This window comes from Stegodyphus dumicola, chromosome 4 (assembly GCF_044657685.1).
Source record: "Stegodyphus dumicola isolate Sdum_Otavi_A_Nest chromosome 4, ASM4465768v1".
Lineage (NCBI taxonomy): Eukaryota > Metazoa > Arthropoda > Arachnida > Araneae > Eresidae > Stegodyphus > Stegodyphus dumicola.
Genome location: NC_140771.1, coordinates 26,725,252 through 26,737,649, shown reverse-complemented (window position 1 = coordinate 26,737,649; position 12,398 = coordinate 26,725,252).

The following is a 12,398-nucleotide window of genomic DNA, read 5'->3' as shown; positions in this document are numbered from 1 at the left end:
TGAAAGATGCATTCTGTGAGAGAATCACAGTGTCATCTGCATAGAGTGAAAGAGTGGTATGTGGTATCTGTGGGATGTTGTTCGTGTAAAGATTGAATAAAAGGAGTTTCAGCCTGGGTTGGTCTAAGACTGGATATTGTGTTGTTGACACGAACGACAAATTAGCGACCTATAAGGTAAGAAGGTAAGATGTTTGTGATGTAACCTGGTATTCCCAGGGTGATAAGTTTGTGAAGTAAGCCTCCAAACCAGATGGAGATGAAATGCCTTGGCTATGATCGAATGCTTTGGCTACATCGAGAAACAGAGCAGCAGTGGTGGGGTTTTCTTGTAGGCCACTGGAAATAATCTCAGTTACTCTGTACAATTGATGTACTGTAGAATGTTTACTCCTGAAGCCGTGTTGCCCATTGATGAGGATATTATTTTCTTTTGCGTAGTTGAGCAATCTTTCCAATATTATATGCTCGGCGACCTTGCTGACTAATGGTAAGAGGCTGATAGGCTTGTAGGAAACAGGTTCGTCTGAGGGTTTACCAGGTTTCAAAAGTGGTGATATAACTGCGACCTTCCAGGCTGCAGGGAAGTGGCCCAACTTTAGCATGCAGTTTAGAATCTTCGTCAGTTTCAGTAACATGTGTAGACCCATCTTTTTAGCATCTTGTTCGATACTTGGTCCAGGCCAGGACTCTTTCTTGTCTTCAGTTTCTCAATATAGTCATAGACGTCTTCTAGCTGGACTGGAGGAGTGTTGTTTGCTTGTGGTTGTGCTGGAAAATTGGAAAGGGTTTGCATGACTAAGTTTTCTGTGGGTAGGTGTGAAATGTTGTTAGCGCCGAACTGAGTAGCATAGTGATCTGCCAGCGACTCAGCTTTCTCGGTCTCTGTGATTCCATCAGGCGATTCCATCAGGGCCATTTAAGGGCGGAATGATGGTGTAGCATCTTTTAAGTTTGGAGGTAGCTTTCCAAACAGAGTTATCCTCCCCAGATAAGGAGGATAGATAATTTGCCTAGTCTCTGTCTGCGTGTTGTTGTGTGAGGAACCTGACTTGCCGGTTAAGTTGATTGAGCAGAACTTTATCTGGAGGGTAGCGAGATCTCTGCCACTTTCTCCTAGCAGAATTTCTTCTTTCGATCAAATTGCTGAGCACTTTGCTATACCTTTTGGGGCGGCTGAAGGCACAGGTACTGTTTTGCTGTAGGGCAGTTTGAAAATCTGCAGTGAAAGTACTAATTAAGTCGTCTAACGCATTGCTCGTCTGTGGTAATGGTATGAATAATGCAGTGTTGTTTAAGGCTTTGGTATAACCAGACCAATTAGTGATAAAGGCCTTACTGGGTGGTGTGTTACGAACAAAGACATCAAGCTCAATGATAACTGGATTATGATCTAAGGAAAGTTCACTCAGAGTTTCAACGTGTCTCGATGCACAGCCTCTTAACATGAAGAAGTCCAGTACTGATGCTGAAGCACTGCTGTAACGTGTTGGGGTTGGTGGAACTGCGATGGAAGTTTAATGTACAAGAGATGGGTGAGAAGTATTTTCAAGACGTGAGCAAATTAAAGGAGTACAAGAGTGTCTATACAGGAGAAAAGCATCATGTATGTGAAGTACGCAACAAATCTTTTCGACGAAAGGTTTATTTGAAGAGGCACATACTTATCCACACCAGAGTTGAACATATATGTAAGGTATGCAAGAAAGTATTTGGACGAAAACATAGCTTAAAAAATATATGATTCTTCACACAGAAAAGAAGCCTTACACATGTGAGAGGTGTAATATGTCGTATCGTCAAAAATAGGATTTCAAAAAGCACTTGCTTCTTCATACAGAAGGGAAGCCATATCCATGTGAACTATGTAATGAATCATTTCGACAAAAGAAGGATTAAAGAAACACTTGTTTATCCACTCAGGAAAGCCTCATATCTGTAACATATGCAATAAGGCATTTGGAGAAAAATTGCACTTGATGAAACACATGACTGGTCATACAGGAGAAAAACCTCATACATGTGACATTTGCAGTAAGTCTTTCCAAGCAAAAATTAGTTTAGAAAGACATTTGCTTACGCACACAGGAGAAAATCCTCATGTATGTGCAGTTTGTAGTAAATCATTTGGAGAAAAATGTCACTTATTGAAACATATGCTAAGTCATAGTCATACATGTAATATACGTATGAGCAGTTCCTAATTTGGAGGGATTTAAAAAAACACGTAGTTACTCACACAGGAGAGAAGCCTCCTATATGTGAAACTTGCAATAAATCATTTAAAAACAACAGTGGCTTACAGCAGCACATGCTCGTACACACAGGATACAAACCATATCCATGTCAGATATGTAACAAGTGCTTTTGGGTGAAATCTCATTTAAAGGTCCACATGCTTATTCACACAGGAGAGGAACCACATATATGTGAAATATGTAGCAAGTCATTCAGATATAAACTTCGCAAAAGAATTTGTGTAAACACACAGCAGAGGAACTGGAATGTGTCTAAGATATGTGACATGGAAGTATGAAAGAAGGAGAGGCCCTAACCGGTTTTCCCCATACACTGCTTTGAAGCACTGGCGGTCCCTTTGTGGTGACCAAAACATTCAGTACTTTACCATTAAGATCAATGGGTTTTGACATGATCGGATGTAAATATTTTGTAATTATGTCGTAAATACATATTAAATGTATATATTTTTCTTTTTCTGCAATATTTCAGAGTCCTAAGTATGTGACGACCCACCAGCGGCCGAGCGGTAAAGACGCTGAACACTGATAGTTCGGTCCGAGGTTCGAATCCCGCGAACGGGCTGGCTGCACGGGCGTTTTCGTGGTTTTCCCCATGCGTAAAGTGTATACGAGCAAGTTTCCCTTAGAAAGTCCTCCACGAAAGCCATCCCTCACTTTAGGCATATTGCCCTCGTGTGCTTTGCCGTAACTGAATAATCCAATCCAATTCTAAGTATGTGAAAAGAATACATTTTTAAAGAACATTTCATTCTGAATGGAATTAAATGCTATACTTTTCACAGAACGGTTTAATTTGAATGAAATATTTTCACAAGTTTTCATTAATTACATTAGAAAAACATTTTAATGTAATTCGATTTTATTCAGTTAAGGATTACAAAAATTAAGATCAAAGTTTATTCTATTATTAATATTAAAATTATGCATTATTTCTTTTCTATTTATATTCTTTTTCCTAAATATTTTTCCTAAAATATTTATTAAGATATAACAGAATTTTTTAGCTTTTGAGGCATCTTTTAAATTGAAAAATCTAAGCCAATTTATAATTAATGCGCTATTCAGTCCATTTCAAATGAGAGCACATTTTATTTTAATAATGAAATACTTTAAATATTGGTGCTCATTTCCATGTACTTAAATTTCTCTGATTATTTCTGAAAGGGAATATAAAAAGGGATTTTTTAAAAAAATATTATTTAAAGCTTGTAACTGAGTTACTATAAAATATAAGGGAATAATTCTTTTAATTATACTTATCAGAATTTCTTTAACCCTTAATTTCAAGAATACATATTCTAAAAACCTCTTTATTACTCCCTTAAGTACGCATCTCGTAGAATTTGTTTTACAATACCTTTCAACAGATTGCTTTCCAGTACAAACAATTCTTGCTTAAATAGTTTTATAAACGTATTTGTCAAAAGGATTTCAATTTATGTTTACAGCTCAGTGTTAAGTTTATTATATATTTAGAAAATATTTATAATTATTATAAATTTAGATACATTTAACAATTAGATTTCTTCACCGTAACTATCACAGTATCCGTCTTCTGTTCCACACATTTCTGTAAAGCTGTACGTAGTGTTACACAAATGTGTAGTTATAAATCAAGGAAAAGTTAACTTATTGGCATATCTGTGTGTATATGTATTGATTTTGACGAGGATTGCAGCATTTAGTGATAATCTTATTTTTTAATTAACCCAAATAAGTAAAAAGTGTAAACCAAAAGTGATTATTTTTCAGTTATATAAAAATAAAATGAGTTTAAAATGAGCAACTATAAAGCCTCTCCTCTAAAAATTTTTAAAAAGTGCATGTTACAATAATATGTGAATAACCAAAAATTGTATTTTATTTAAAACATTTTGGTATTTGGAACATAAAATAAAAGTAACGAATGCTCTATCAAGGGTATCGAAAGACATATAAAATTTTAAAGGTACCATAAGGTGCCTTTCATTCTTTAAGCACAACATTTTTTGTTAAAATTTCTATTTTTGCAGTTTAGCAGCTTAGAATTTTATAAAACAAATTCATAATCAATATCGCTGTTGTTAGTTATCAAAAAATAACCAAGATGTGATTTTTGCATAAATGTCACTAAACTATACAAATTGCTATGAATGTTTCTTTTATGCGGAAGTGTCCCGTTTTTTGATTTGTATGGAACTGTCGTATGTCGAAATACTATAAAAGCTCTGTCAAGGGAGCTTCTGAATGTAGGCAAAAAAACACCCCATTTGAAAGCCAAAGCCTCGGAGCAGTGCTTCACTCGTTGTGCGGGTTTGGACCCTCCTTCCTTTTTTACCTCCATGATATGCGATAAGTCATTTTAAGAAAAAAGTAAATTAAAATAATATATGCTTATCTACGAAGGAAAGAAGTACATGATGAACCATATACAAGAGGGTTTGATCAAATATACAGATAAAAGTAACGGAGAATTGTGAGAATATTATATGTATATATAAATATTAATGGCAATAATTATTTAATATTAATTGTTATAAGCTAAGCCTGCATGTTTTGGCAGTTAAAATTGGAGTACTTCTGTAAAAGCTATATGAGGCCATCACCATATTGCGTCTTTTCTTACTTCATGCCTTTCATACAATACTAGATGAAACCATCAGAGCTGGATTAAACCCAGAATCAGATAAGCTTAGAGGATCAAGAGAAAGGGGGCACCATAAAAAGGTCTATAGGAAAATGGACACTTGAAAATTTTCCATTACCAGTTTTACCATAGAGTGGGTGATGAAGCTAAACCAAAACCGAGAGAGAGAAAACGAATGAAGAAAAACCTGGCGTAAATCTACGTGGGAACAATAAAATCTTTAAACCCTCTGAGTGGGTTTTTGGATCTGTCATGTATTTAAGCAGCCTTTATTAGCTAAATTCATATATCTACTTATTTTAGTCTCTATTTTCATAAACTCACATTCATTAAGTTGACATCTGTATTATTAAAGAAAGTAACAAAATATCTTAAATAAGCTAATACAGACCAAGTAACAAAAAATCTCATGACCGGATAAAGCCGGTGATGGCACTCAGAGGGCGGATAAAGACAGTCATGGTGCTCAGAGACATAGTGACTCTAAAGGTGACTCATAGTGACTCATAGTGACCCGAATGAAGCAGAATAGCAATAAGGAACATTCTCTAATTTCATGACAAAATTCCTTAAAAAAAAAAAAAATTATGGGAGAAGAATACAGCCTGCATTATGCGTTTCCTTTTTGTAAATAAGTTTTTGTCCATTTTCACAATTCTGTTGCATTTATTGATTTTAATGTTCAGATGAGATGGCAAGGTATCTACACATATATAAGTATGCTAGAAATTTTATTTAGAAAATACAGTGTTACAGACTAAAAATTTAACTTTTTTTATTTACAATGACATACTAACTATATTTTTTCTATTTGTAATTGTGGAAAATATTACATTTTGTAATTGGATGATCCAGACGTTACAAGGGAACCTAGCTTGTAATCTCGTCACACATGAAGAAATTTACAAAAACGCAGCATGGAGCCAGCCCATTCACCTATGTTCAAAATACTAATATTCAGGGTCTTAACCACTTAGCCTCTGGTGGGGCTCATAAAATTATGATTAATTGATGTTGTCTTGTCCAAGGAGTTAAATAGGACCAAAAGTATCCAGAATAGCCTCAGCAACATCAAATGGTTAATTGATAAATTATGTAAGTAAGACATTATAATCAGAAACAAACTGATAATATTTTGTACACTACATCATATGAGAGTCGATAAATATGAACAAGGCCTTTTTTATAAGGAATAGCTATAAGTTTACATATCCTCCTTTTATGATGTATTTTGGCAGATTTCATTCTTTTCTCGCAGAATGAAGCTGGTTGTGTATCTAACCAGTTGTTCACAAATGTTTCCACTTCATCAAATCCCCCCCTAGTCCTTCTTCAAGGTGTCCAAACATGTTAAAATTGCTCGTATTTTATGAGCTCATGAATACAATTAATGTTTTTATTAGTCATATTGGATGGACAATTGTGATAAACTTGATTTGCAAGAGATTCATGGCGTTGCTTGAATTTGTTACACCAGACCTTCACTCTTGACCATAAAATGGTGCCTTTTTTGAACTGGGACTGCAATCAGTGGTAATATTTGATTGGTTTCATCGGTGAAGTGCTTAATAATTATATGTTGCTCAACAGAGATGGTCTTCTCACTCATCGTGAGGTCTGCTTAATGAAATGCAAGACAAACCGGTTGGTTTGGTTCTCATACTCTAGAACCAGAGGTGGGCTGCATGCAGCACAGGAAGACATTTCTGTTGTGCATCTGTTGCAAATATGGGTGGTCTAATAATTTCAAGATTTTGGCTATTTGAAGTCTAAGTTTATATTATTTTCATTTCCTTTAAAAACAAACATAAATAAGAATATCTGTAAATGGAGTGAACTATAATTTACAGTGTTTGATATAAATCTTATTCAAAGACTTGAAGATACAGATTTCATTAACTTGATATGACAAAAAACAGATAAGGTTGGTTAAAAATTTTTTCTTTAAGAGTAATTGCTTTGTTTGGGAATATATTTATATGTTGTAAGACTTTCACTGTGTAAATCTCAGCTACTCTAGAAAGTGACGAATCTTAAGAACTAGATAGCGAATAATCGGTTAAGTTCGTGTGACAAGAAACAACAAGATAGAAGGTTAACTAACCCTTTATTATTCCAATAAGATTTAACAAAACTCCACCTAGGAGTGTACAATCAAAGCCGACACTTGGGCTTGAACTTAAGAGACTAAGAATTAAACTAAAACTAAGATTAACTAAGGAAATACACCCGAAGCTATCAAGTTTCTAATGCAGTTGGCCCCTTAAACACCAGATGATTAGAAGCTTATTAATGGCCTGAGTATGGCTGAGCGTACTAACAGCTTTGAGAGAGAGAGTGGCCAAAAGGCAGACGCGCGTAAATCAGAAACTCTGATTCTCTCTCACTAAGACCGAAGAACTTCGCGGTTAAATACCGCTCTTCTTCATTATGTATTCAGACGTGATTCTAAAACTACGTTCTGGCCGGACGTAGTAAGTTGAAGTTAAGAATTTGACAGGAAAGGAACTTTAGCTTAAAATTTAACTGTTAATAAAATTAACATAATCCTTACAATGTGAACAACTTTCTTCACAGTTGAAAATTAATAAGAAAAACCCGATTGACTGATGAGGATCTGCAGTCTATGGTGAGGATAATTTCTAGCAATTTCACTTCAGTTAATGTTTGTGTGTTGATTATAGTTATACAGACCTTTACACAAATGTAGGGATGGAAGAAGATATGGACACCGATGATAAAGTGAAATTCTCAGTTGGTTTGTTTGATTGTAGTAATGTATGTGAAGGCTATCGCCATAAGGGAAGAGATGTCTTAGTGGAGGACTTTCTAAGAGAAACCAGCTGGTATCCACATTACACATGAGGAAAATACACATGGAGCCAGCCCATTCGTAGAGGCAAAAATCTAAAGTCTTATCTAAGAAAACATTATCAGAATCGAAACACCATCAAGAGTCAAGCTGCAGTAAGAAAAAATTAGTTTATAATTACTTTCAAATATATGTATTCTTATTAATACCTCAAAATGTTTGATAAGATAAAGATATTAAAGTATTACTGTTTATTTTAAAGCTTTGTTCGAGATGGTAAATTTTCTCAAAAAGCTTTGCAAGTTTTCATAATTTGTTTATTAATCAAACATATTAGAATTATTTGAAATAAATGTGAAGCTAAGAATTTGATATTTAGTTGTCGGTATATTTTGAAGTACAAAATGCAATCACCAGAAGTGTCTTGTCTAACTTTAGATTTTAGATGGGAAATAATATGTATTTAAATTTATTTCTTTGAGATATTTGATTTGAGATTTCTTTAAGATATAGTTTATTTAAAATATTTTTTTTTGTTAGCAAAAATTTCATTTCATAAAAAAAAACTGGCCCTTCAGCTGTTTTCAGATTATGCACTTTGCCCACATGCAGTTTGAGTTTGAGCCCTCTGCTTTAGGCAACCCAACCTAACCATGTCAACTGTCTAATCACATAAATACCCTTCCTGAGATTCAGCAAATAAAGGTTCATTCATATTTAATCAACCTATGTATTATGTATACTGTACAGTACAAAGTCCGTAATCCGGACGCCCATTATCCGGAATGGTCTATAATCCGGACTTCAAATCCACAAACTTTTTTTTGTATGCCTTTACGCATACGCGTTTAATGTATAACGGACGGTATAAGCTAGACTAAAATTATCTTTACTGATTCTAAAAGGCAGTTCAGTTAATGTTGCAGATTGCGCAATTCGGACATCGCAAACTAAAGGTGAAATTTTCCATTACTAAAGGATTTTGTAAAATGTGGAGAAGCGGTAATAAATGAAAATGATATAACAGAAGTTTTCCATTGCGACGACAATTCCCCAATCATCAATCAATTAACGGACGGCGAAATCTGTAGTATGGTTCTAGATCCATAAAATACCGCTTTCGATAGTGAAGAAAGTGACAGAGAGGTTACTGAAAACGAAAAAATTTTGATTGACAAATTAGTTGGTATTCTCGACACAGCAATTACAGGACTTGAACAGTGGAACTTTGTAACTGAACAAGAAATTACATCTGTTTATAGAATTAAAGAGAAAGTATTAGCACAAAAAACGAAGCAACTTAAACAACTTTACATTGAAAGAAATGTTTAATAAAGTAAATAAATAAATATTAAGCTTTTTTTGTAAATTTTGATACCCTTTAGATCATAATTGCTCTTTATTTCATAAATTACGGTTTCATGTTTTTAATTGTATAATTTCTGCATGCCATCTTTGATGATCTATAATCCGGAAAAAACCCTAATCCGGAATCGCCGAAGTCCCGACGAGTCCGAATTGCGGACTTTGTACTGTACTACATACATAATCTCCCCTTCCTAAGCGGCATTTTTTGACACGGAAAAAACAAGAAAATTACTAACGCATATACTAAATAAATGAATAAAAGTTGTTTTTTGTACTTAATACCGAATATTTTACAAAGGAAAAATCGAATGTTCCATTGACATCTTCATTGGAAGCATGGAATCTAGGAATTCCAAATACAATCTAATAAAAATTGTCCAAAGCAGCAAATTTGGATGTTTGGTTCTTGTAGAAGTTTTGGTTGAAAATACCCTTTCTACAGCTGCATGGTTTATTGGCAAACTTTAACGGTTAAACAAATTAATCAATTAAGCATGGGAAGACATCAACCACTGGCGCTGAAAACTGTTTGCACCTGCTCTATAACATCAGGATTACCTGATGCAAACTTCTATTTAAGCCTAAATTATTTATTTATTTATTATGAACTTATTTCATCAGACACATTATTTTAACATATAAGCTTTTTACAATCTATTAAAAAAGTTTAAATTTGCAAAAAGTAGCACATGGAAATGATAGAGTAGCAAAAATTTTGCAAAATCGCACATACATAAATTTTAAATGCAAAGGTTTGTCAAAAGTAGCAAATTTGCAAAAAATCGCAAGATCTGGCAACACTGAGCCTGCCTGTTGTAGGACCTACTTTCACCAGTATAACATTGATTATTTTTGGCAAACACTATCACCAAATAATGCGATTTAGTGCCAATAATAGAGAAGCAGGTTGTTGGAAGATAATCATTAGATCTTCACCTTGGTAACCTAAATATCCAATGAATTTCCATTAATTCTCAATAAGCTGACAAACCAAATTAATTCTCAAGAGGTTGGTTTAATTTTTGTAAAGAACAACATTAGTCAATTGCTATTTTCCTGTTGTTTCCAGCACATTCTGGAAAAATTATTAAAAGTTTAGATCCTGCCTTCAATGGAGCAGTATTTTCAAAATTATGCAATCCTGGCATCAAGTAGTACACATTAATAGCACAATATGCAACTTTTTTTTTAAAAGGCATACAGAATGGCGACGCAATGCGAGACATCATGAAAAGCGATTGAAGCTTTTTATGCTATATCCACAACTTGTATCAGCTGATTGTTTAAGTAAACAATGAACAATTCTATTTCATAAAATTACTGGTGGGAGTTTGACAGGATGTCTGCCAACTCTCATGGTTCAGGATTTCATTACTGAATTAGCTGTATTGCTTTCATAAATACCTCAGCTTTTATGTCTGAAACACATTTTTTTAAATCTCACACAATTTACACGCAGGCTTTTGATAGTCAAGCTGATAATGAAAATCATCATTTTCATAGGCCCACCAGCGGCCAAGTCGCTGAACACTGGTAGTTCGATCAGGTTCGAATCCCGCGAACGAGCCGGCTGCATGGGCGTTTTTTGGTTTTCCCCATGTGTAACGTGTATACGAGCCAGTTTCCTTTAGAAAGTCCTCCGCGAAGGCAGTCCTCCCCTTAGGCAGATAGCCCTCGAGGCTTTGCCATAATCGCGCAAGCACATCATTTTTATAATTTTTGACTGAAAATTTCTTTTTCCATTCTTTCTACAGGGATTGCATCTTTTATACGCTCAACTACCTGGTATTATTATCACATATCAGGTATTCACCATTTCCCAAACATTTACTTTGTTTATAATTTTACATGAATTTCTTTGTGCCTCAGTTTCATGTACGATTTTGCATGTTAAGAGCAGAATTATAGACAAGCTCAATACATAATAAAAGGCTAACAGCATTTATGTCAAATAATGAAAGAAACTGTCTCTCTTTGTCAATGAAAAATAATAAATGAAATATTTTTTTTAAATATACATATATTAAGATGTAAAGAGTAAAGAAAAGGGTTAACAGCCAATTCTCTGTTCTCCTCTTGCATTTCAAAAGAAGGATTGAAATTTAGCACCTGACTTTTGGAGAACAGCAATAAGTGGATACTTTCAAAGTTACAGTATTGATTACATTGATGCACATACTCAAAACGTTGAAAGACCACTGCAAAATGGCTCAATAAAGAACACTGCATTTAAGTGATCCTTTTGCCTAATAGACTTGCTACATACATCATATACTTCAGATTCCTGTCCAGCCTACAGTAGCATATGCTTTCTTTCATACTTCACATACCTCCCCTCTTTTTTTTTTTTTTTTTTAATTTAGGCAACTCTTCCACTCAAAATTTTCAATTATGTACATGACACTTCTCTGTGGATAATAATGTGCCTCTTTAAGTAATACTTTTGTCGAAAAGACTTCCTACATAATTCACACACATGAGGTTTCTCTCTTGTGGAAATAAGCATATGTTTACTTAAAGTAGTCTTCAGTTTAAAAGACTTCTTACATACCTGACATACATGAAGTTTTTCTCCGGTGTGGATGAGCATATGATTTTTTACCGCATTCCTTTGTCTAAAAGGCTTTTTACACACCTGACATACATGAGGCTTTTCTCCTGTGTGGATGAGCATAAGAATTTTTAATGTATTATCGTTTCCAAAAGACTTTTTACAGAGCTGACATACATAAGGTTTTTCTCTTGTATGTGTGAGGATATAATTTTTTAACTTAATTTTTTGTATAAATGACTTATTACATATCTCACATACATGACGTTTCTCTCCTGTATGAACCAACATGTGTTGCTTTAGACCAATGTTATGTCTGAAAGGCATATTACAGATTTCACAAATATGAGGCTTCTAACCTGTGTGGATAAGCATATGCAAATTCAAATGGACCTTTTGCCGAAAAGTCGTCTTACATACGTAAGTCGTCACGTATGTAAGGTTTCTCTCCTCTGTGAACCTGCATGTGCTCCTTTATGCAATTATCCTACACCTTATATGCAAATTATTTGTTACATATTTCACACGTATATGGCTCCTCTCCAGTGTGAACAAGCATGTGAGTTTTCAGATGAGCTTTTTGTCGAAATGACTTGCTACATATGTTACATACCTAAGGCTTGCTATTTGCATGGTTAAGCATGTGGTCATTTAAATGAATCTTCTGATCAAAAGATTTGTTACATGCAGCACACTTGTAAGGTTTCTCTGCTGCATGGATAACCATGTGCTTTTTTTAGGCATCTTTTACTTGGAATGACTTATTACACACTTTACATAC